Below are 22823 nucleotides of genomic sequence, written 5' to 3'. Positions count from 1 at the left end.
ACCTTTCTGACTGCTGCTGTCTCAATCTAAAGGCAAGCCAGCGATCACACTTTTCACCATATTCAAAATAAGAACATTTCAACTTGAACAAGTCCTTCTCAGCCTTCATTTTCAAAGTTTCATTCAACTCCCTCTGCAGTCCCCTCAGTGCCCTCCTCTTCTCCAAATTCACAGAATCATTTATCAAATCCTTTGAGATTTGCTTAATATTCTGTTCCAAATCCAAACTTTTCCTTTCCAAACATTTCCTCCTACTGCCGGACAAGCCCAAAATCAAGCCCCGCATTGTACATTTAAATGCCTCCCAGACTGTTCCAACATCCATTCCATCCATCCTATTCTCCAACACAAAATGATCCACTTCAGATATGATTTTATCCACAATTGTCTCATCCTGAAGAATTGAGGTGTTCATTCTCCAACAAAACGTTCTGGAGGAATCAAACTGTAAACTCATCTCCTTAAACACAGGGGCGTGGTCCGTGACCGCAATACATCCAATCTCACAGCTAGCTAGGTTCAAGGTTGCAGAACCAGCCGTGAGGAACATATCTATACGAGAATGCGAATCATGAGCGCTAGAATAAAACGTGTATTCTCTCAAATCAGCATGAAGTAATCTCCAACAGTCTTCTAAGGCAAATTCAGAAATAAGTGAGCTAAAAGAACAGAATGTTGGATCCCTCCTGCAAACAGCACTGGATCCACTTCGATCTTTGACTTTATCCATAACCAAATTAAAATCTCCCGCTAGAATAACATTCCGGCAAGCAAAATCCTGCAACATTTGAGCAACTTTACCAAAGAATAAACCGTCATCCACTGAGGGAGCGTAAACATTACAAAGAACAGTTCGAACTCCCTGAACCTCCACCAAGAGCACAAAAACTCTACCCTCCTTATCAGAGCAAGAGTTTAAGACCTTAATCTGGGAATTTTTCCGAATCAGAATAGCGACCCCTCTACTTCTGGATGAATAGCATGAGACATAAAATTCCCCAATCCATCCTTTGCGTAACATATTAACTTCATCCAGCAATATATGGGTCTCTTGAAGAAAATAAACATCACTGTGCATATCCTTCAAACAATTAAAAATCGTTTGTCTTTTGAGTGGATTGTTTAGACCATTTATATTCCATGAGGAAACAGACAACTGGTCACCCCTCCCAGACGGCATTGCAAGGAAAAAAATAAAACCATAAAAAACCAAAACAAAAAATCTGTACTGATAAAAAGCAAATACCCTCCCCGACCCCCACCTGCAGAAGTATGAATCCAACGTCAACAAGAACAAACCCCATTCCACCCCCGGTACCCCTCCCAATCTCATATAAACATCACCAACCAGAAAACCCCAAAATTAAAAAGAGCCCATTTCATATCAGCATAGCATAACATGAAACCTTCCAAAAGCATCTCCGATAGATGCAACGGGCGAAAAGGGTGCAACAGCAAATATATCTAAAACAACATGCGGACCACTCCACTATTAGTCCAAACATTACTCAGGAAAACTTGTAAGCAGAAAAATACCACCTCCCCCTCCCCCAAAAAAAAAAAAAAAAAAAAAAGAGGGAAAACAAAAACACAGCAAAAAAGTAAAACAAGAAACAGTGCAGCAAAGTACATAGCAGACAATCACGGTTTAAAATGTCCACCCCTGACCATTCCCTGCTGCATCATGGACCAAAGTACATTGAATGGCCTCCATCCCACATTGTCACCGTTCGCAATGCCAGAATGAAAGGCACCACCTATCCTCATGGGTCAGAAACATGCCCATTCCTTCACCCGCACCTAAGAGCAGGTGGAGGGGCATTAGAAGTAACAGCTCTACGATGACTCTGGGGTCAGCCATGAAGCCAATGCAAAATGGAGAACAAACCTCCGCAGCAGTGCATCAATGATGTCTCCGATGTTATTAAAAAATTGACTCAGCATACAGATGTCCACGAAATAGCCATAATCCATGTCAATACATCTGCTTTCGTGGCTGCACGCCCCATTTGCCCTAGGTGTCAGATGATACGCTTTTCGGAAGTACGCATGACATGCACCACTGATCCAAAGAGGGACTTTATAGAGGACGCCATCACGTGCCATTTCATGCATCGCGCCTAGTTTCCTTGAGCAGCATCCCACATCCCACTTGTACTTTTATTATTATCTAGTAGGTACAATTAGCATTTCAATGAAATACCGCACGCAGATATTTGAAAGACTTTGAGCCAACAGCAAGGCCGGAGCAAAAGAGTCTCTCACCGGACAGAATATAATTGATGATAAGCTGCACAACTCCATAGGCTCCAACACGTACCTCATCATTACAAGCGGCGTGATCAGCATCGCAAAACTGTCACCAAAGGAGGAGCACCGCTGAATCCGGACGCGTCTTCATCCCTCATCGCAGGCCGTATCGCAGACGCGTGACACGACGCGGAAAGAGGAATCACAGCCATAATCCGGACTCGACCTCAACGCCGAAATATAGACACGTGACGCGGAGCGTAATGCAGCGCCGCACGTCACGTGTCAACAATGATGGTCCCCTCCTCAGAGATGTGCTACCCATGGGAAGGAACTCAAGAGCCGCATTCCAGCACCGAATTGCAGGTGAATTTAAACTTGTAACTGAAGTAAGCACTCGGCACCATCTTCACCAATGCAATCCAACATTAAAAAAAAAAAAACACCCACACAAAAATCAAAAAATACAAGGAGGGGGAGGAAGCCCATTATTAAGTATAAAATGACAAATCAATCATCAATTGCGTTAGTATTATCCCGTAATGCCTCAAGCCAAGATAAAGCTTCCTTTGGGTCAGAAGTAATTCTCTCTCGCTCTGGCAACATCAAGGTCATAGAGTTATATCTATTCAAGAAAGACTTCACTTTCAGGGACTTTGCCAAGTCTTTTACACCCTTAAAGCATTTCCGAGCTGCCATGATTTCTTTAGGGTATTCCGGGAACACAAAAAGAGGCTTTCCCTTGTAGAAGGTAGTTCCCTTAGACCGAGCAGCAAGCAGAAAACCTTCAAGGTTCAAAGTTAGATGTGTGTGTGTGTGTGTTTGTGTGTGTGTGTATCCTAATGCCTGTGCTGGCCATCTATTAAATCATGAGTGAGGTTTTTTGGAATAGCTTGTAATGCAAACTGAATCCCTTCTGGGGGCACCTACTTTTAACAGGCAAGGCATAGTGAAATTAAAAAAAATATGCTGAGGATCACACACAGAGCTCAAGTTGGTACAAATATGTGTTGAAGTTTGGCTTTCAATAACTAAAATAATACTAAATTGTGTACAAGTTTACTTAAAAAATGCACCAGTCACATGATAAACCAACTTGACAATGTATTCATGTTGATGAAAAGATTGGGGCATTTTGTTTTGAATCCTGAACTGCATAGAGCAGAATTCTCCTGTTTGCGCTTTTTTGCAAAAGGGCCATTCATTAATTTTAATTGTTTCCACCAAGTACTGGAAAAGTAAAGATTAAAACAGGTGAAAATCGCTTTTGATCATTACTTTACCACTACGTGTCTGGAAAAGTTTAAATCATCTCCACAATTAATGATTGTGGGAGTCATCCGCAATAGATTCCTTTTGACTCTGTCTGCTTTTACCACGTGTAAAAGTCAGCAGATCTCATAGGAATCCATTGGTTTTCAGCCAACTTAAAAATACATGCTGCTGGAATGCCAATAGGATTCGGCAGGGGGGCCTTGTTAAGTCTGATCTGCTCTCCAACTTCGCTTGGCAAATCATACAAAATCCTGTAGCTCATACAAAGTGGAGCTAAATGCATTTAGCGCCACTTCTTCCACTTTGCTTGACCTGGAAAAGAATCCCTTATGACTGTAGCTTTATTTTCCCCATCCTGAATGAAAGCCTACAAGCTCCAGCATAGCAATGAATGAGAATTTACAAAAAATCTCTTACAGACACAAAGTGAAATGAAATGCATGTCAAGGTTATTGTTTCACACAGCTTGTTCTGTATCCCCTTAATTACTAATCACCTAACAATCACACTTAAACAGCTTCTTAAAACTCTATATATTTTTTTAAAAGCCACAGCAATGATCACTGCCTTTTTACCTTTTCTCATTTCTAATTTATTTATTTATTGAATTTATTTCTAAAGCACAATGACAGTGGCCCGGGGGCATAAGAGCACTGACATGACAAACAATAAAAAACATAAAGCTCAGCGAAGCCTAAGGAGAAACCTGAGAGAAACTAGTGGAGGTCAAGGATCCATTTACTCAAAAGGCAAGGTTTTCAGGACACGTTTGAACCTGGGAAGACTGGCACACAGCCTCAAATCAAGCAGCAGAGTATTCCACAAGTGAGGAATTGTGGCTTGGAAGCATCCATTTTGCACCTGTACCAGTTTGGCCTTTGGGGTGAAAAGCAACCCTGTGTTATTGGATCTTAGATTACGGCTGTTAGATAGCCACTTCAACTGTGCTGCCATATAAAAAGGGCTTATTCCAATCAAGCCCCTGAAATGCAAAGGGTACGAAACTTGATTCTCTTTGTAATAGGGAGTCAATGTAATGCTCGGTTTGCTGTTGAGACATGATCTGTTTTGTGCATCCCCATAACGACCCTAACTGCATTGTTCTGGACAGCTTGCAGACGATTGAGCTCTCCTTTGCCTACCCCAAGTAGACTGCTGCCACAGAGGTCCGGGCGGCTCCCTATGATCGCCCTGGCTAGGGTGGCACAACTGCAGGCCTCAAGGAATTGTCTGAGTTGTGCCAAAAGTATAATGTAATATAATGTTGAGTTTGACACTAGGCTGCTGATATGGGACCTCAATCATGACTCCCAAGGTTTTTATTGTTTTTTCAAAGTGGGGAGCAGACAGTCTGCGATTTGAAAGAATGAATAGGACTGATCAAGCTGGCGCCACTTGGGGCTGGTGCCCAGGATAGTAATCTCAGTTTTTAAGTTATTCAGGGCTAGTCCATTATACAGCATCCAGAGCTCGATTTGGTTGTATGTGGCATTAATGACCTCAGTGTCTTTGGAGTGGTCACCTGATAAAGTGAAAAGACACTGAGTATCAACAGCATATTTGGCATAGCACATCCTATTGTAAATAATCTGCCTCTGAGGCTTGTTAAAAGATACAACCTCAATGGTAGGGCCTGTTCAGCCTTGATGTTTGCATGTGAGGGGTGATGGTAGGGCAGGGGAGGGGCATTGGCATGTGTCCTTTCTCTAAATGTTAAATCCACCTCTGATTGTACTCTTTAGTAAATATTGAAATACTGATTTTTATTTATAAAAGATGTACACCTTATATACTTTGCCATGGAACATTATAGAAAATGCTCCTCTTTTTTGTTTATTTTATGGGTGTTCATGTTTAATTTCTGGCACTACCTAAACACCCAGCACCCAGGATTTACTCAACAGATTAAGGTTATGAAGTCAGTACTTATCAGTTTGAATCATGAAACATTCTGTCAGAGTAGACTAGGCTTCCAAACAAAGATACATTCTATTTAGGTCAGAGCCCCACTGGTAAGTATGCATGAGAAGATCTAAAACTTGTCAAAACTTGCCAACCTAGCCTAATAATTTTCAGGTAGGGCCTTGTTGCACCAGCTCAGTGCAGCTTGATTCCCAAGGCGTAGCCAGCAAGACACCCACATCTGGGCATATACACATTAACTTAGGGAGACAAACAGAAGCCAACATGCAACGGCAAAGCCAACGGCTTGGGCTTTTGATTAGGCATGGATAGGCATTTGCCAGACACTTCCATAAGGGGACCACATAAGGGTACCACCTGGTCATAAGATGGGAACAGCTGGAAAATGGTGGCAGTAGCTGGGCATATGATGGCATTGCCTGGCAAATGTCTAATACCTATGAGCAAGCCAAAACGGATGGAATGTGATTGCTTGTTTAAGACATGACTTCAGTGCAATCACAGAGGCATTGAGAAATATATTGCTTATAAAATCAACTGGCTGAAGACACACATTAAGAGAATTTTATTACACCAGGAGCTTATTTACACAGGTAATTAAGTAATTAAACACTCAAAAGAATGCTTAGATATAACACTGACGGGCCCTATAGAGCAACATGTTTGGTGTTACTTTGTTATAGAGCTTGCTCATAGAGTTCTAGAAACGTTAGGTTTTTCTGGTGAGGTATAAACACAGCCATGGCTAGTCATTAGGTGGGTAAATTAACAGACACACCCATAGGATGTGTATTTCTTCTCACATTTTATCGCCATCCTAGCTGTGTTTCACTGCATGCGCTCTGGTTCTACCTAATAGGTAAAAAGTCTATGAATCAATTAAAACCACCATCATTGCTCTGGCCAGCCTTGCATACTATTGTTTGCATATCAGCTTTGGCCCTGTCACTAATATCAGAAGCCTGTCCCAAACTTTTAGACCACAGGGCCTAAAAATCCATGTGGTTACTTGTGTTCCAGTGAAGATGGAAATTGAGAATGACCTGCACCTTTTGGTGGCAGCATCAAAAGTCATTTGCTAATGGCTTGTCCCCTTCTCTAATGGTACAGACATACTGCAAAAGTATGTCATGGAATGTTGCGCAGTGCAACGGTAGTGGTAATGTTTAATTCGAAGCCCTGCATGTATCACCTTTTGATTTTACTACACTCTCCCCTCCAGAATTACATTTTTGTTACAACCAACCTTATCTTTTCACTTATACTCAAGTAGTTAATGCAGCAGAATATATACTTTGAATGTAATTTGTAAGGACCCCAAGTCAGGTGACGCACCTTGCGCAGAAATCTGTGTTCAAGCATCTTACCTGTCATTTATATAACTTGATACAGTTAACCATTTTATTAAGCATGACGTGAAAAACCATTATATTCTCACAAAAAATAAACACAATTTAAAATACAGAAACCAACATTGTGATTGTAGGTTTGAGAAAATAGTTGTAGGCAGCCTGCTTGAATATGTGTGCTACCTCACTTAGAGGTGTGTGTGGCTCTCCACCTCTCTGGTTATTTGTACTTTCATGGCTGTGGGGCATAAATCATTGTCTAGGGCAATAAAACAAATCCTGCAGTTCAGCCTCTCAGAATGTCTTTGAGGTTGCTGATTAATGTTTAGAGTGCCGTCCATCCCCCCACTCCCTTGGTTACTAGTGGTGTATCACACCACTGACATGACCTCCTTTCTAGGGTGGGCCAGGGGCTGGATCTGGGGGGGCCTGGCCCCCCTGGCCCTCCTGCTGGAGCCGGGCCTGACACAGACAATAAAAGGTGACTGCTGCTGCACAGTTAACAGAGGCCTGGAAATTACTAGTGTAAAGCATTGTATTGGCACATATTATTAAGCAATACAAATTGTGACGGGGTGTGAACACTTACATGACAGAGACATTATTGAAAGGGTGGGGACTGGGGGGAGTCAACAACTCATTCTTAAAGCAGTCCTTAAATCTCCGGTTTCAGACCACAACTCTTGAAGCTGCACCAGAACAGCTAGTGAGACTAATAGATCTTGACTTCCCAGGTCAATTTGAACATGTGTTCAAAAGCTAACACTGGCGCCAGAATACAGCGATGACTCCCTAACAATCCAACTTAAAAACATAAAAATATACAAAACAGTCTAAAAGTAAATGACAAGCGCTTTTTCAATTTCGAGTTGTAAGTTATACTAAGATAAGAAATCATAAATAGCCAGGGTGTTGGATGCGTGGGCTGACCTGGCAGTGGTAGAGAAGACGCCATGTGCACACTTGCAATGAGGACATCTTAAAACTAAAGGCCTTTTGTCTTCAAACTGTGGTGATGGCCCCTCTAAGGATGGTCAGGGGCTGCGGGGCTCTTCAAAAGGTAGAACGGGGAATGCTTTTAATAGAAAATATAATCAGATATGGAATCTAGGGGGGCTCAACAATATTATTTTACTAAGGGTGGTGGGGGGATTAGCATAAAAATGATTGAATACCACTGCTAAACAGCAGTCTGTAGCATTCCCTGGCCGCTGTATACACAACCAACCAAATAAAAAGTAAATGCAGGGTCATTCCAACTGTGTCCTTCAGACTACAGACTGTACGCGTCATAAGGAAAGAACTGATCAATCCCCTTTATTGTAAACGTTCTCATTTATGTGAGATTACAGGCACTTGTGGGAGCCGGTATGTCAGTGATATAGGCACCACACAGTGTAGAAGACTTGTGTAGCATTAGCATTTATGTTTCATGCAGCACCATATGGAATCAGCTGTTGGGCAAAGCAAGTGAGGGCTTGGTGTGGGATAGTTACATTAATATTTTCATCACCATAGGGATCACAAAATGCAAATGGCAGGTCACTAAAGGGGGTTCAAGAGAGGACGAGCCAATATTATGGAATAATGTAGTCAGGAAATGTTCAATATTTTAGGACAGATGGACGTCAGCCTTTTCAGTGCAACTACCGTTTGCCAGTGGCAGAGGCAGCTTGTGGTGCATTCCCGCATAATTGGGCTATACAAAATCCTTCATTTTTTTGTAGAAGGTCACATTTTTCTCACATCACATATAAGCATGACTGCCAGGCAATGAAAAACTGCTAGGTTACATTATCTTTTTTTGCAAGTCTTCAGTACATTTACAAACCCACAGGTCATTAATTTTAATATTCCACTGAATTGGATTCTGGTATTTGTAGTCTTCCATTCAAGAGTGGGGGTGCATAAAGTTACCACGCTACTCTTTTAGCTTAATATATTTCTATTCACATTTACTGTATTGTGATACGTGTACTTTTTAAACCCTTTTTTTAATAAAACAGGGTACTGTTGAAAGCAACTATGGGGGTGAGCAGAGGGCAAGTGAGTGATAATGATTTGCCCTGGATGTGGGAAGAGAGGTTTCTGTTCTACGCTGTTGTTTGTTCTACAAGGGCAGGTGCTGGCCTGTTGGATACATAAACTGTAAACATTTTCACACAAATTAATGTACTGTGGCGACGTGAACCGGCTCGCGATCGAGTGAAAATAACACGTATGCAAATGTGAAATAGAACCCCCCTAAGTTATGGTGCAGACTCAGAGCGCCTCCACCCCAGAAAAGGTAGCAAGATGTCACCCTAGTGGGGAGTGGAGCAAGCCGTTACAGACATGTGAAAATATGATGATTACTGAGACTCCAGACCTTTTCCGGGAAGACAGTTCCATTTTAATGGGTGTGGTGCCAACTTTGTAATAATCACACACTGAATGAAATAAAAAATAAGCGCAACACCATATATATAGATATATATATGTATATGTATTTGCAATCGATGTACAAAGTGTTATCCCACTCTGAGGGCCAGAGATGTATCGACGATGTAGCTTGTTTACATAGGTTGTTTCGCATAATTTGTACTATTAATTTGTGGTGTCGCCACCATAGAGTTGAAGAGAGGAATAGTCCTCTCTCTTTGTTGTTAGTTCTTTGAGTGGGCTGCGCCCCACGCAACGGGAAAGGGAGGGGTTACCGCCAGCGCGGCAGTTAAGATTGGAGATAATAAAGAGTGAGACGTGTTGCACCCCAGCTCCTGTGTCCGCCTATTCCTTGGGGCCGAGGGACGCATGAGAGCGTGAGGAGGTCCACGCAAGGACATTACATCTGGCGACGAAGGTGGGATACGCGCCCCGCTGTGCCCGCCGCCTCAGGTCACGGCAACTGGCGCCCGCGGCTCTCCCGCCCTCCGAGGCCCGAGGATAGCGGGTCGGAGCGTGAGGGTTCCCGCAGCTGGAAGAGGCCCCAAAGCGCTCATTCCACGGGTGGAGCAGGAGCTTGCAGCTCCCCGTGTACCAGCCCTCCAGACGGAGGAAGGAGAAGGCTTTTTCTCCCACCAACGGCACCAATGCCGGCAGGCGCGCATCCAACGCCGCGGGTAGAGCAGCGGCTCCCCGCATCGCACCTCCGGGCGGTTGAGGAGCTCTGACCTCCCGCCGACGGCAACGGACCACCAAGTCATATCGTGCCCACCCTGCACTGCACAAAAGGGTAAGCAAAAAAAAAAAATAAGGCCTCATAGAGTCCCACGCACCCATCCACACCCGATGTTGGCACTAGGAGAGTGAATTCCCTCAAACACAGCGCCCCATAGTGGCGGCCAGACGCCACCGCACTCGCAAACAATAGACAACCCAGGTCAAGCTCATGAGTGGCTCAGGAGAGGAGTCACCTACCGCCACAGCGACCCCAGCCCACAGGGCATCACTCACAGTCCCAGTGACACCAGCACATGAGGAGGGATCCTCCGCCCCAGCGTCCCCGCACAGAAAAATGACGGACAGCCTTCTGGCCCAATTACCAGCGAATTTTGACCTCACAGAGACAAGCACCCTGGGGTCAAGGTGGAGAAGATGGTTGAGAGATTTTGAAGTATGCCTGAAGGCAGCTGGTTCACTGGAGGATGAACAAAAACTAAACCTTCTAAATCATGCGGTTGGTTCCAATGTTCGAGATATCCTTGAGGAAATGCCGGAAGACACCATAGATACATACATCAAGCTAAAGACATCGCTCACAGAGTATTTCACACCCCACACAAACGTAGACTACGAACGGCACATATTCCACACTACCAAGCAAAACAAAGGAGAGTCCATAGACGCATTTGTCATGAGGCTGAGAGCAAAAATGAAGCACTGTGACTTCAACAACTACTCGAACGAAGAGGCCCTCAGGTCGCAAATTATAGTGGGGTGCGAAAGTGCGGACTTCCGGAGGAGACTACTACAGCAGCCGAGAAGTCTAGAAGAAATCCTGCGCCTAGCGAGATCCGACGCTGCCCTTGCAGCGCAAGTGGAAGGCCTGGACGACATAAAGATCACGCACGGCAAACAAGAAATCATCAACAAGCTGGAGGGTATGACAAGAACCAACCAAGACCCTTTCTGCTACAGGTGTGGCCACGAATACCCACACGAAGGAACGTGTCCGGCCATGGGACAGACGTGCTCCGCATGTGGTGGCGACGACCACTACAAGTCTGTATGCCTGATTTTTCGCAGCAGAATGAGAGGAGCCAACAGAAATGGGAAGCCCTTGATGGAACCAGAACAGCACCAACCCTCTCGCTACAACAGGGCAGCGCACCACGTCCAGGAACAAGGGCGACGCCGTCCTCACGACGACCAACCGGAAAGAAGACAAGAGAGGAGAGAATGGAGGGAGAGCAAAACCACCCAGCCAAAAGCGAGAAGACGACCCAAAAGATATGTGAGATGCCTCATAGAACAATCACAGTCAGAGAGTGTGTCAAGCGCATCCTCAGAAGAGAGATCCCGCAGGCCGGAAATGCAACAAGAAGCACCGCGGAAGAAGGGATATCTATATGCCCTTGGAAACGACATGGCTAAAGAACACAGCCCGATGCTAAGAATACGAGTAAACCAAACAACTGCAGAATTCTTGATAGACACGGGAGCAACCGTAAATGTGATAAGCGAAGAAGTATACCAAAGCATACCGAACGCTCCTCGCCTACAGCCAGCACGAGCCCTTATCTATCCCTATGGCTCAAAGACACCTCCCTCAAGAAGAGTTAGGCAGTATACAGAGGATACACAATAGGGCTGAAAACACAGTAGAACAAACAAACACTGACCAGAGCTTTGTATCAAAAGTATATAATTATTTATTTAACACACACTTTAGGAAATACACTAGCACTATTAATCAAAAGCAAGTTCCAACACAATCAGAAAAGTATTTACACCTCCCTTAGCAATTACTAGACAAGTCTAAGTTAAAACACCACTTTTTGTCAAAACAGAGGTGAGCGTGTAACTCAGATGGCACTCCAATAATTAGGTTAAAGGGAGAGAAAAAGGCAGGTCATAAAAATAAAACAGTTCCGAACACTTTTAAGAGACAAAATCAAGTTACTGAAGGCAGGGTATACTGTAGAGCCAAAGTTCATAGGCCAGGCCCACTTTGAATGGAGCAAGGCGAAATGTGCCGAAGATCACACGGTTTAGCAATGCATTCAAGTCTTGGTAGAAATGTTCAAAAGAGGTTGGGGTGGTTCAAAAGATAAAGTTAGAAGGTCTGGGGGCCAACCCAGTTGGAAAGCCAAGGATTTAAGGGTCAGCTTGGGCAAACCGAAGAAAGGGAGGCCAGATAGAACACAGTACCTTAAAGAGTGAGGAAGCTCCAGCAGTGGCAGTTGTTCCTGCAAGCGGGTGCAGTTTATGGTTTCGACCAGGGGAAGAGAGGGTCTCGTCGAGGAGGAAACGTGGAGTCGTTGCACTGCCCAGAGAAAAAACCAGCTGCAGAGTTTGTCGGTGAAAAGGTGTGTTCCTGGTATTCGTTGTCACAGTGGTGCAGCTTGGCTATCCAGCCGCGGGGTGCTTGGCACGGGCGATTAGACCAAGAGACGTCCTGGAAGGAGAAATGGCGAACTAGTTGATCCCACCAGCTCAGAGGAAGAAGACTCTTTCAGCAGAAGATCTTCTCTTGTCGTCGGGAAAGTGGTGAGGTCGTTGCAGCAGGGCTCCACCGGTCATGTCGTCGTTGCAGATGGCTCAGCTTCTCCCCTCTTTGGATTTCTTAGGTCCTGTGGCGACCTCTGAAGTTCCAGTCCCAAAAGCCCTGCTTTTATGCAGAAAAAACCCCATTCAACAACCTAGCTGTCACTCAAACATGCTAAGTGGTGAGCCGGGTGGCTCACCACTGGCCCAATCAGAACAGAGTGCGACTTGGGTTGCTAAGACAATGCAGTCCAGGGTGCCAATTCCCCCACCCACACATCCTGTGGAACCCAGACAGAGTGGCACCAGTTGGAGGGCTTCTGTGAAGAAGCCCACCAAAAAGTGGAACAAAGGGCCCGACCTTGGTTGGAGTTACAGAGACGGACACGAACGCCATTTTAGAAAAGAGTTCTTACAAAAAGACCCAACCGTGGGTTTAATATTAAACAAATAAACCGGCGGCATCTTTAACATTGCACCAAAAAGTGGTGCGTTTAAAATCAATTAAAAAATCCCATAGGAAATATTCTGGTGGAATATTTTGCGCGGTAACCACTGCCACCAGCCAGAAACTTGACAAGGGGGGACTCGACAGTGCCCCCTTGGAAACAGACCCAGGGGCAATCAAATTAACCCCAGTGGTCGAAGTGCACGAAAAGAAGTAGTGGAACTATGTTCCCTGCTAACTTACACCCACTCCCCACAAACCCCATTACCAAACCACCTCCCACACACAATACAAACCCCCAATCACATGCACATGCTGTTTAAGAGAACGTTCAGTGTAGTGTACTGAAAATGTAAGTTTAAACTTCTTCCTACACTGTTTTTTTTAAATGAAACCGTTCCGGAACGGTTTCTTTTTAAAGTAAAAGTATAGGAGCTGTAAAACTTAATTAAAAAAAGTAGAGGAGCACCGCTCCAAACCGCTCCCGCTCACTTCGATCACTGATTAACCCCTTCCAGTACTTCCACAATATGATGGTTTGTACTGGTTCTGTTCACAATTTTGGACTATTAAAGTCAATGGTGACTTTACATGCCCTGGGAGACAGTAGTCAGTCCCAGGGTATGGAGGCTATGTTTGGGAGTCACTATGACACCCCTGTGTTACTGCACTGAGGGTGCTGTGTAACACATACACAAAAACAGATGATACCCTATGGAGTAAAAGACCCCCTACCCCATAAGCACACAAAAAGTCAAAGACATACCTCAAATCATGCCTAAGAGTGGGAGGAAAAGAGTCTCACTATTAGCAGGAGAAAAAACAAACCCCAAAAATCCAGCAAAGCTGCTGGGGGACTCACTAGGTTTGGGAAATTAGCCTTATAAAAGAATTCTCCCTAACACTCGCCCCCCCCCCAGACCAAGGGACAGGAGGATTGAATCCACTCCTGGATGAATCTCATACCTCTAGTCGGTTACAAACATCCTAGAGAGACCATCAGCATTTTGGTGGTGACACCTTGACCTGTGTTCAATAGAAAAATCAAAGGTTTTCCTTTGTAAGCTATATGACCTACAAACCCTTTGAGGAACATCTTCCTTTTTAAATCTATAGGGGATCTGGTTGACCAGTCCCTCAGAAATTGGTACAACTTCTGAACCTGTGTTAGGCTTTTTCAAGGGGTTCTTATAAAGGATTCCCTTAGATCTAGAGGAGCCTCCAGGGTTCCTCACCATCTCTCTGTTGGGAGCTGGTTGGATCTCAGGTCTCTTGGTTGGAGGGGTTGGGGCTAGGCAATGTACCTGCTTCCCATTCCTCTTAGATCTATCCTTACCTACTTTAGGTGTTTCACTCCCAATACTAGGATTTGGGTTGGAGTCTTCAGCAGAAGGTCCAACAGTCTGTAGGTTTTTGTCCTTAGACTTTTCTTTTCTGGTTTCCCACCAGCACTGAGAACTACCAGTTCTCTTAGGCCTAGAGAGGGGTCCAGTTGGTCTATCCACCTCTTCCTCAGAAGCAGGGGGAGTCAGAGACTCTAATACTGGGGGAACAATGATGGAGCTTCGTTCAGGCTCCCATTTCCCTAACATACTAGCCTGAAATTTGCCTGGGTTAGATGTCAACTTACTAACACCAGGGCTTGTGGTGGGGTTCTTTGTAGAGGTTCCCTCAGGCTTAAAGTGGTCCCTTACGGTGGCCTCTCTAGCCAATTTGGTTAGGTTCTGCATCTCCACACTGGGAGGCCTGGGGGTACTGGATACTACTCCTAGAGTTTTTAGATCATTCCCCAACAGGACTCTCCCAGGGACCTCAGTCTGAACACTGACAGGGATCCTCACTGTCATGTTATTACACTGAATGAGGGCTGGTAGAATAGGAACCATCTGGACAGGGCCTCCAGAATTTCTAGTGGGACCTTTGGGTGCCTTAGCCAAATCCTCAGGTTTGAAAAAGCTTTCATCCACTACGGTTCTGCTAGCCCCATAGTCTCTCCTGGCAGGAGTATCCTGGCCATTGATGAGAACACTGTCCATGTAATACATTTTAGAGTTTGCTGGTTCGGGAGTCATAGATTTCCCTATTCTGGCTGCTAACCAGACCCATAGGCTCTAAGGATACACTTGCTTGAAGACCCAAGGGTTCTTCAGCAAAGACTTCAAAGTGAGCACTAGCCACTTGTACTTCCTACTCAGGAGGGAAGGCTAAGGAGACTGTGCTGAGCCCTGCAGGTTTACCCTTACATCTGGGATCTCATTTGATGTGGTCAGTGGTCCCACAGAGATATCATGTTCCAAATGCTCTCTGGAATGGTGGCTTTTTCTGACCTCCTTCTGGTTTGGGCCCAGACGGTACACAAGTCTGATGGGGTTTCCCTGGTGGCTTACCCTGGTTATTTTGTGGTTTGTGGCCCTCTTTGGTATGGGAGGTATTAGAATTATCTGGATTCACTTTTGGTGGCTGCTTTCCCTCATCCTTTTTTCTGAGTGACCCCTGAATCCTTGTGATTAGCCCTGTTGGCAACCCACAAGTCAGCAGCCTTAGCTAGCTTCTCGGAATCTATTTCCTTTGAATCAGCAAGTGCTGTCTGCGCTCAGGGGAGCAGGCATCATAAATAGTCTCCAACATAACAAGATTTCTCATTCCCTCATAAGTGTTCACTCTGTAAGCCTTAATCCATCCCTCTAAGTTCTTCAAACTTTCACTCACCCAGGTAGCCCAAAGGGTACCATCTTTCTTTTTGAGGGTCCTAAACCTGTTAAGGTACAGGGAAGGGGTCTTCCCAAATCTAGCTATTAAAGCTAGCTTCACACATTCATAGTCCATCCTATCCACCTCCCCCAAATCCATTACCACATCAGATGCAACAGGGGGAACCTAGAGAACAACCAAGGAAGCAACTGATTCCCTGTGATGTCCTGGAGCCCATGATTATACTCAAACATAGCCAACCAATCCAACACATCAAACTTAGGTCCATACGTACCCACAATCTCTTTAGGCATCCGGGGTCTTTTGGGACTGGAACTCCTAGAGGATCAGGGGAGAGAAGCATTTTCCACAGACAATTTCTTCATCTCTAGCTCATGTCTGAGCTCCATTTCTCTGAGCCTTAGTTCTTGGTGCTTTTGTTCATATTGGGCACTAATTCTTTTGAACTCTAATTCAAGCCTCATTTTTTCTAGTTCAATGAATGCAGGACTTAATGTGGGACCTGACAAAGGTCCAGTAGACATAGCTTGAGGTGCTAGAGCAGGCAGAGGGCCCGTGGGGACAGTTACATTGGCCTCACATTCCTCTTCCAACTCTATAACATTACTATCAAAACTTTGATCCATGTTAACTCCATTACGGCTGGTTACATTTGCTGGAGAGGTAGGCTCATCTGAACCACTACACAGACTTTGGTTTTCTAACAATCTTTCTATCAATTCCATTTTCTTGCCTTTTACAGGAAGATCCTTATGTCTACAAAGAACTCTTAAACAATCAGCAGTTTTTGCAGAAAGGGACTCCTGGCTGTAACTTTCCATGTTAGAAAATAAACTTTTTCTAGTGCTAAGCTTTGTGGTTAGTTGCACTAACGTATTAGAAGCACTCTACAATGTATCCTCAATACAAATCCCACCGCTGTACACCAGTGTTAGGCAGAATCCTGTGCAGTTCGATTGGGGACCACTGCAAAAAGATTAAGACTACAGGAGTAAGCGGGAAACCCAATTGGTAGCAGTCTGTACCACCCAGATTTACCTGGTAGCGGTGGCTGAGCAGTCAGACTTCTCTCAAGAAGAGTTAGGCAGTATACAGAGGATACACAATAGGGCTAAAAACACAGTAGAACAAGCAAACACTGACTGGAGCTTTGTATCAAAAGTATATAATTATTTATTTAACACACACTTTAGGAAATACACTAGCAGTATTAATCAAAAGCACGTTCCAACACAATCAGAAAAGTATTTACACCTCCCATAGCAATTACTAGACAAGTCTAAGTTAAAACACCACTTTTTGTCAAAACAGAGGTGAGCGTGTAACTCAGATGGCACACCAATAATTAGGTTAAGGGAGAGAAAAAGGCAGGTCATAAAAATAAAACAGTTCCCAACACTTTTAAGAGACAAAATCAAGTTACTGAAGGCAGGGTATACTGTAGAGCCAAAGTTCATAGGCCAGGCCCACTTTGAATGGAGCAAGGCGAAATGTGCCCAAGATCACACGGTTTAGCAATGCATTCAAGTCTTGGTAGAAATGTTCAAAAGAGGTTGGGGTGGTTCAAAAGATAAAGTTAGAAGGTCTGGGGGCCAACCCAGTTGGAAACCAAAAGATGTAAGGGTCACCTTGGGCAAACCGAAGAAAGGGAGGCCAGGTAGAACGCAGTACCTTAAAGAGTGAGGAAGCTCCAGCGGTGGCAGTTGTTCCTGGCAAGCGGGTGCAGTTGGTGGTTTCAACCAGGGGAAAAGAGGATCTCTTTGAGGAGGAAACTTGGAGTCGTTGCACTGCCCAGAGAAGAAACCAGCCACGGCGTTCATCGGTGAAAAGGTGTGTTCCTGGTATTCGCGGTCAGTGGTGCAGCTTGGCTATCCGGCTGCTGGGGTGCTTGGCACGGGCGATTCGACCAAGAGACGTCCTGGAAGGCGAAATGGCGAATTGGTTGATCCCACCAGCTCAGAGGAAGAAGACTCTTTCAGCAGAAGATCTTCTCTTGTCGTCGGGAAAGTGGTGAGGTCGTTGCCGCAGGGCTCCACCAGTGGTGTCGTCGTTGCAGATGGCTCAGCTTCTCCCCTCTTCGGATTTCTTAGGTCCTGTGGCGACTTCTGAAGTTCCAGTCCCAAATGCCCTGCTTTTATGCAGAAAACCCCCCATTCAACAGCCTAGCTGTCACTCAAACATGCTAACTGGTGAGCCAGGCGGCTCACCACTGGCCCAATCAGAACAGAGTGCGACTTGGGTTTGCTAAGGCAACGCAGTCCAGGGTGCCAATTCCCCCACCCACACATCCTGTGGAACCCAGACTGAGTGGCACCAGTTGGAGGGCTTCTGTGGAGAAGCCCGCCAAAAATGTGGAACAAAGGGCCCGACCTTGGTTGGAGTTACAGAGACGGACACAAACGCCATTTTAGAAAAGAGTTCTGGCAAAAAGACCCAACCGCGGGTTTAACATTAAATAAATAAACCGGCGGGATCTTTAACATTGCACCAAAAAGTGGTGCGTTTAAAATCAATGGGAAAATCCCATAGGAAATAGTCCGGTGGAATATTTCACGTTGTAACCACTGCCACCAGCCAGCAACTCGACAAGGGGGGACTGGACAGTGCCCCCTTGGAAACAGACCCAGGGGCAATCGAATTAACCCCTTCCAGTACTTCCACAATATGATGGTTTGTATTGGTTCTGTTCACAATTTTGGACTAGTAAAGTCCTGTTACATGCCCTGGGAGACAGTCCCAGGGTATGGAGGCTATGTTTGGGAGTCACTATGACACCCCTGTGTTACTGCACTGAGGGTGCTGTGTAACACATACACAAAAACAGATGATACCCTATGGAGTAAATGACCCCATGGCCCATAAGCACACAAAAAGTCAAAGCCATACCTCAAATCATGCCTAAGAGTGGGAGGAAATAGTCTCACTATTAGCAGGAGAAAAAACCAAACCCCAAAAATCCAGCAAAGCTGCTGGGGGACTCACTGCGTTTGGGAAATTAGCCTTATAAGAGAATTCTCCCTAACAAAACAAAAGAATAAAATAAGGGCACAAGCAGTAATGTATAAGGATATACAGAATAGAAGACGTAAGAATGGGTGCATTGTAATAGAAACAGCTACCTCTAATATAGTAGAAGAACTGATAGCCCCTCCAGTGATAGATGACAGAGTGGAACTATGTAGATTAAAACCCATCCCGATGACAAAAGAACCCAACTTTATTGGAACACATACAGTGGCTAAACATACGGACTAATAAAAAACTATTTAAGAAAGTGAAGAAACAGCAAAAAGTGGTAGCAGCAATAGTCTCAACTCATAAGAAGGTGGACTCGACTCTTGATGACTAGGTAGTCCCAATCAAAAAGAAAGGGACGAATGCAAACATTAACAAGAACAAGGAATTACCACTCAAGTCTTGAAAGCGATAAAGACCCTATTTAATGAAGAATTACGAGTGAATGAGCTAGTTCAGCAGACTGAGGCTGGAGCATCATTGGGTGGTAATATACAGATGACATCTGGTAATAAAGCAGCGCGATGGTCTGATAACTCTAAAATGGAAGTAAATTAACCCACATATAATTGTTATTGTTATTTTGCACTTATATAGCGCCTTATATACCATTGGTATGGTCTGAAGGCGCTGGTAGGTTGAACGCCCTTGGGAACCGAAGTTCAGATCAGTAGAGAGAGTAGGGAGAGTCAAAAGGTGCGTGTGAGCACCGGATATGTGTGCAGCTTGTGCGGTACACGTGTAATAGCTGCTTCTTATCGGTAGGTGTGGTGGTTGAGAGATCAGGAGAATGTGTTCGTTCTGGCAGGATTTATCCGGAACGGATGTGGCTGCGTTAGGCCTGAGGAAAACGCCTGGCTGGGGGTGTGGGACCAGCAGTGTTTACATAGAATGATGTGGAGTAAGCGGTGGATGTTCGTATGAGAACAGTTATACCGAATGGTGTCATAGTATCTCTGTGTTCTAGTTGAGTGGTGATGTAAGGAGAGAGTAAGCGTGGGGTGTGGTGTGATGGGTTATATGCTCTTTCAGTGTGCAAACTTCTAAATGCAACTTTCCCAGAAAGGGAACTGGGCGAACTTCTAAGTACAATTTTCCATACAGAGTCTATTGGGAACACTTCTAAATTCATTTCATCAGCACTTCTAAATGCAGCTTTCACAGAAGATATTGGACTCGTATCTAAATTCAATTTTCTACAGAGAGGCTACTGGGCGCACTATAAAATCAATTTTCCAGCGAGGCTATTGGGAATACTTCTAAATTCATTACACTCAACCGTTTTCTACATTCATGTGTTCTCCATATTCATTCAGCCGCATTCTACATTCATGTGTTCTCCACATTTGTCTGTCCACCACATTTATTGGCTCTTCATATTCGTTCGCTTTGTACGCTCACCGCCCTCCGCAGTCATCCGCCCTCCGCAGTCATCCGCCCTCCGTAGTCATCCGCCCTCTACAGTCATCCGCCCTCTACAGTCATCCGCCCACCATGGTCATCCGCCTTCCACGGTCATCCACCATCCACACTCATCTTCCAAAGGCATCCGCCCTCCGCAGTCATCCGCCCTCCGCAGTCATCCGCCCTCCGCAGTCATCCGCTCTCCGCAGTCATCCGCCCTCCGCAGTCATCCGCCCTCCGCAGTCATCCGCCCTCCGCAGTCATCCTCCCTCCGCAGTCGTCCGCCCTCCGCAGTCGTCCGCCCTCCGTAGTCGTCCGCCCTCCGCAGTCGTCCGCCCTCCGCAGTCATCCGCCCCCCGCAGTCATCCGCCCTCCGCAGTCATCCGCCCTCCGCAGTCATCCGTCTTCCGCAGTCATCCGCCCTCCGCAGTCATCCGCCCTCCGCAGTCATCCGCCCTCCGCAGTCGTCCGCCCTCCACAGTCATCCGCCCTCCACAGTCATCCGCCCTCCACAGTCATCTGCCCTCCACAGTCATCCGCCCTCCATAGTCATCCGCCCTCCACCGTCATCCGTTTTCCACCGTCATCCGCTCTCCACAGATTACCGCTTTCCAACGGACATCCGCCCTCCACAGTCATCTTCCACAGGCATACACCCTCCACAGGCACACACCCTCCGCAGTCATCCGCCCTGCCCAGTCGTCCGCCCTACCCAGTCATCCGCTCTCTACAGTCATCCGCCCTCTACAGTCATTCGTCCTCCACAGTCATCCGCCCTCCACAGTCATCCGCCCTCCACAGTCATCCGCCCTCCACAGTCACCCGCACTCCGTAATCATCCGCACTCCGTAATCATCCGCCCTCCGCAGTCATTCGCCCTCCACAGTCATCTGCCCTCCACAGTCATCCGCCCTCTACCGTTATCCGCCTTCCACAGTCATCCGCCTTCCACAGTCATCCGCCTTCCACAGTCATCCGCCTTCCACAGTCATCCGCCCACCGTAATCATCTGTCAGCAGCGTTCATCTTCCACGCGCATTCCACTCGTCGGTACTCAGACGGTCTCCCACTTCCGGCCTCTCACCCTACACATTCCTCCGCTTTCGACATTCTTCCGCTCTTCCACACCCTGTCGCTCCCCCATTCAGTCGCTGATACTTTTCTCTATTCATTACGCGCATCTGCTCTTCACGTTCTTCTGCTCTGTATGCTCTCTTCGCTCAACAAGCTCCTTCGCTCTGCATGCTCTTCCAATTCTCCAGCTTCCTCCACTTTCTACACATAGCCGCTCTTTATACTCGGACCGCTTTCTACAGTCAATTGGTTTACATACTCATCCGTCATCCCCATCGATTTTGCTCGTATTATTTATCGGGTCTCCAGACCCAACCGTCTGCCAGACGCACCGGTCAACCGCTTTCATCCTCCACATTCATTTATACTTGTCTAGAATCATCTTTATTCATACGCCCTTCTCAATCATCCGTTCACCACACTCATCGTCTTTCCAAGCTCGTCCATGCTCTTTTTTTCTTTTATCCAGTGGTCAATTCGTGTTATTGACTTCACTGTTTACATCTACATTACTCGCTTTAATTTCTTTTCTGAATATTTGATACAATCCGTATTTTTTTTTTTTTTGCTTTTGGTTTTGCTTTAGGTGCTTCGCTGGGTCGGTGTTATTTTGATGATGCTAGAACGGAACCGGTTGGTTTTAGGGAAAGAGCCAGGTTTTCAGTAGTTTGCGGAAAGCTGTTAGCTCCTCGGTTAGCCTGATGTGGGGTGGGAGAGAGTTCCACAGGGTTGGGGCTAGGGCTGAGAATGATGCTCCGCCTAACCTGACTGAGTTTGTCTTAGGAATTACTAGGAGGCCGGCTGTGCTTGATCTGAGGGTGCGAGTGGGGTGATAAGCTATTAGTTTTTCTTGAAGATATTGCGGTCCAGTTTTATGTATTGCTCGATGGGTGAGGCATAAGGTTTTGAAAGCTACTCTACGGGCTACTGGAAGCCAGTGGAGTGTCTTGAGGGCTGGGGATACGCGGTCTCTTGGACCAAGCGCAAGTAACACTTTGGCCGCCGCGTTTTGTGCTCTTTGAAGTTTGTTCATTTGGTAGGCATGGATTCCGAGGTATAGGGGGTTGCCGTAGTCCAGCGGTGAGATGACGATTGATTGTACCGCAGAGACTCTGTTAGGAAATGATAGATATGGAAAGATGCGCCTAAGGTTTTTGAGGTGGTAGAGGCAGGACTTTGAGACATTGTTGACTTGGCGCGAGAGTGTTAGGTCAGAGTCTAGGGTGCATCCAAGATTTTTCACTGTGTTGGAGGGTATCGGTGAGTTGCCCATGGCGGATGGCCAGGGTAGAGGGTGCGGGAGAAGATCTGGGTTGCCGCACACCAGGATTTCTGTTTTGGAGGGGTTTAACAGGAGGTGGTTTTGGGTCATCCAGCGTTCAATGTTAAGGAGGCAGGATGCCAGGTCAGGTCGTGAGTTAGGATTCGTGTTCAAGAATTTTAGAATTAGTTGTGTGTCATCGGCGTAATTGTAACATAGGATGTTGTGTGCACGAATTATCGGTGGGAGGGTGATCAGGTAGAGATTGAAGAGGAGGGCAGATAGACACACTCCTTGTGGGACTCCTGTGTCAACTGGTCGGGCTTGGGAGGTAAAGTTGGAGAGTGTCGTTATTTGGTGCCTGTCCTTGAGGAATGAGGCTATCCATTTGAGGGCGGTCCCACGTATTCCTAGGGAGTGGAGGCGA

This window comes from Ambystoma mexicanum, chromosome 1q, assembly GCF_040938575.1.
Source record: "Ambystoma mexicanum isolate Mex_15411 chromosome 1q, UKY_AmexF1_1, whole genome shotgun sequence".
Taxonomy (NCBI): Eukaryota; Metazoa; Chordata; class Amphibia; order Caudata; family Ambystomatidae; genus Ambystoma; species Ambystoma mexicanum.
Note: the sequence above shows the minus strand (reverse complement) of the source record.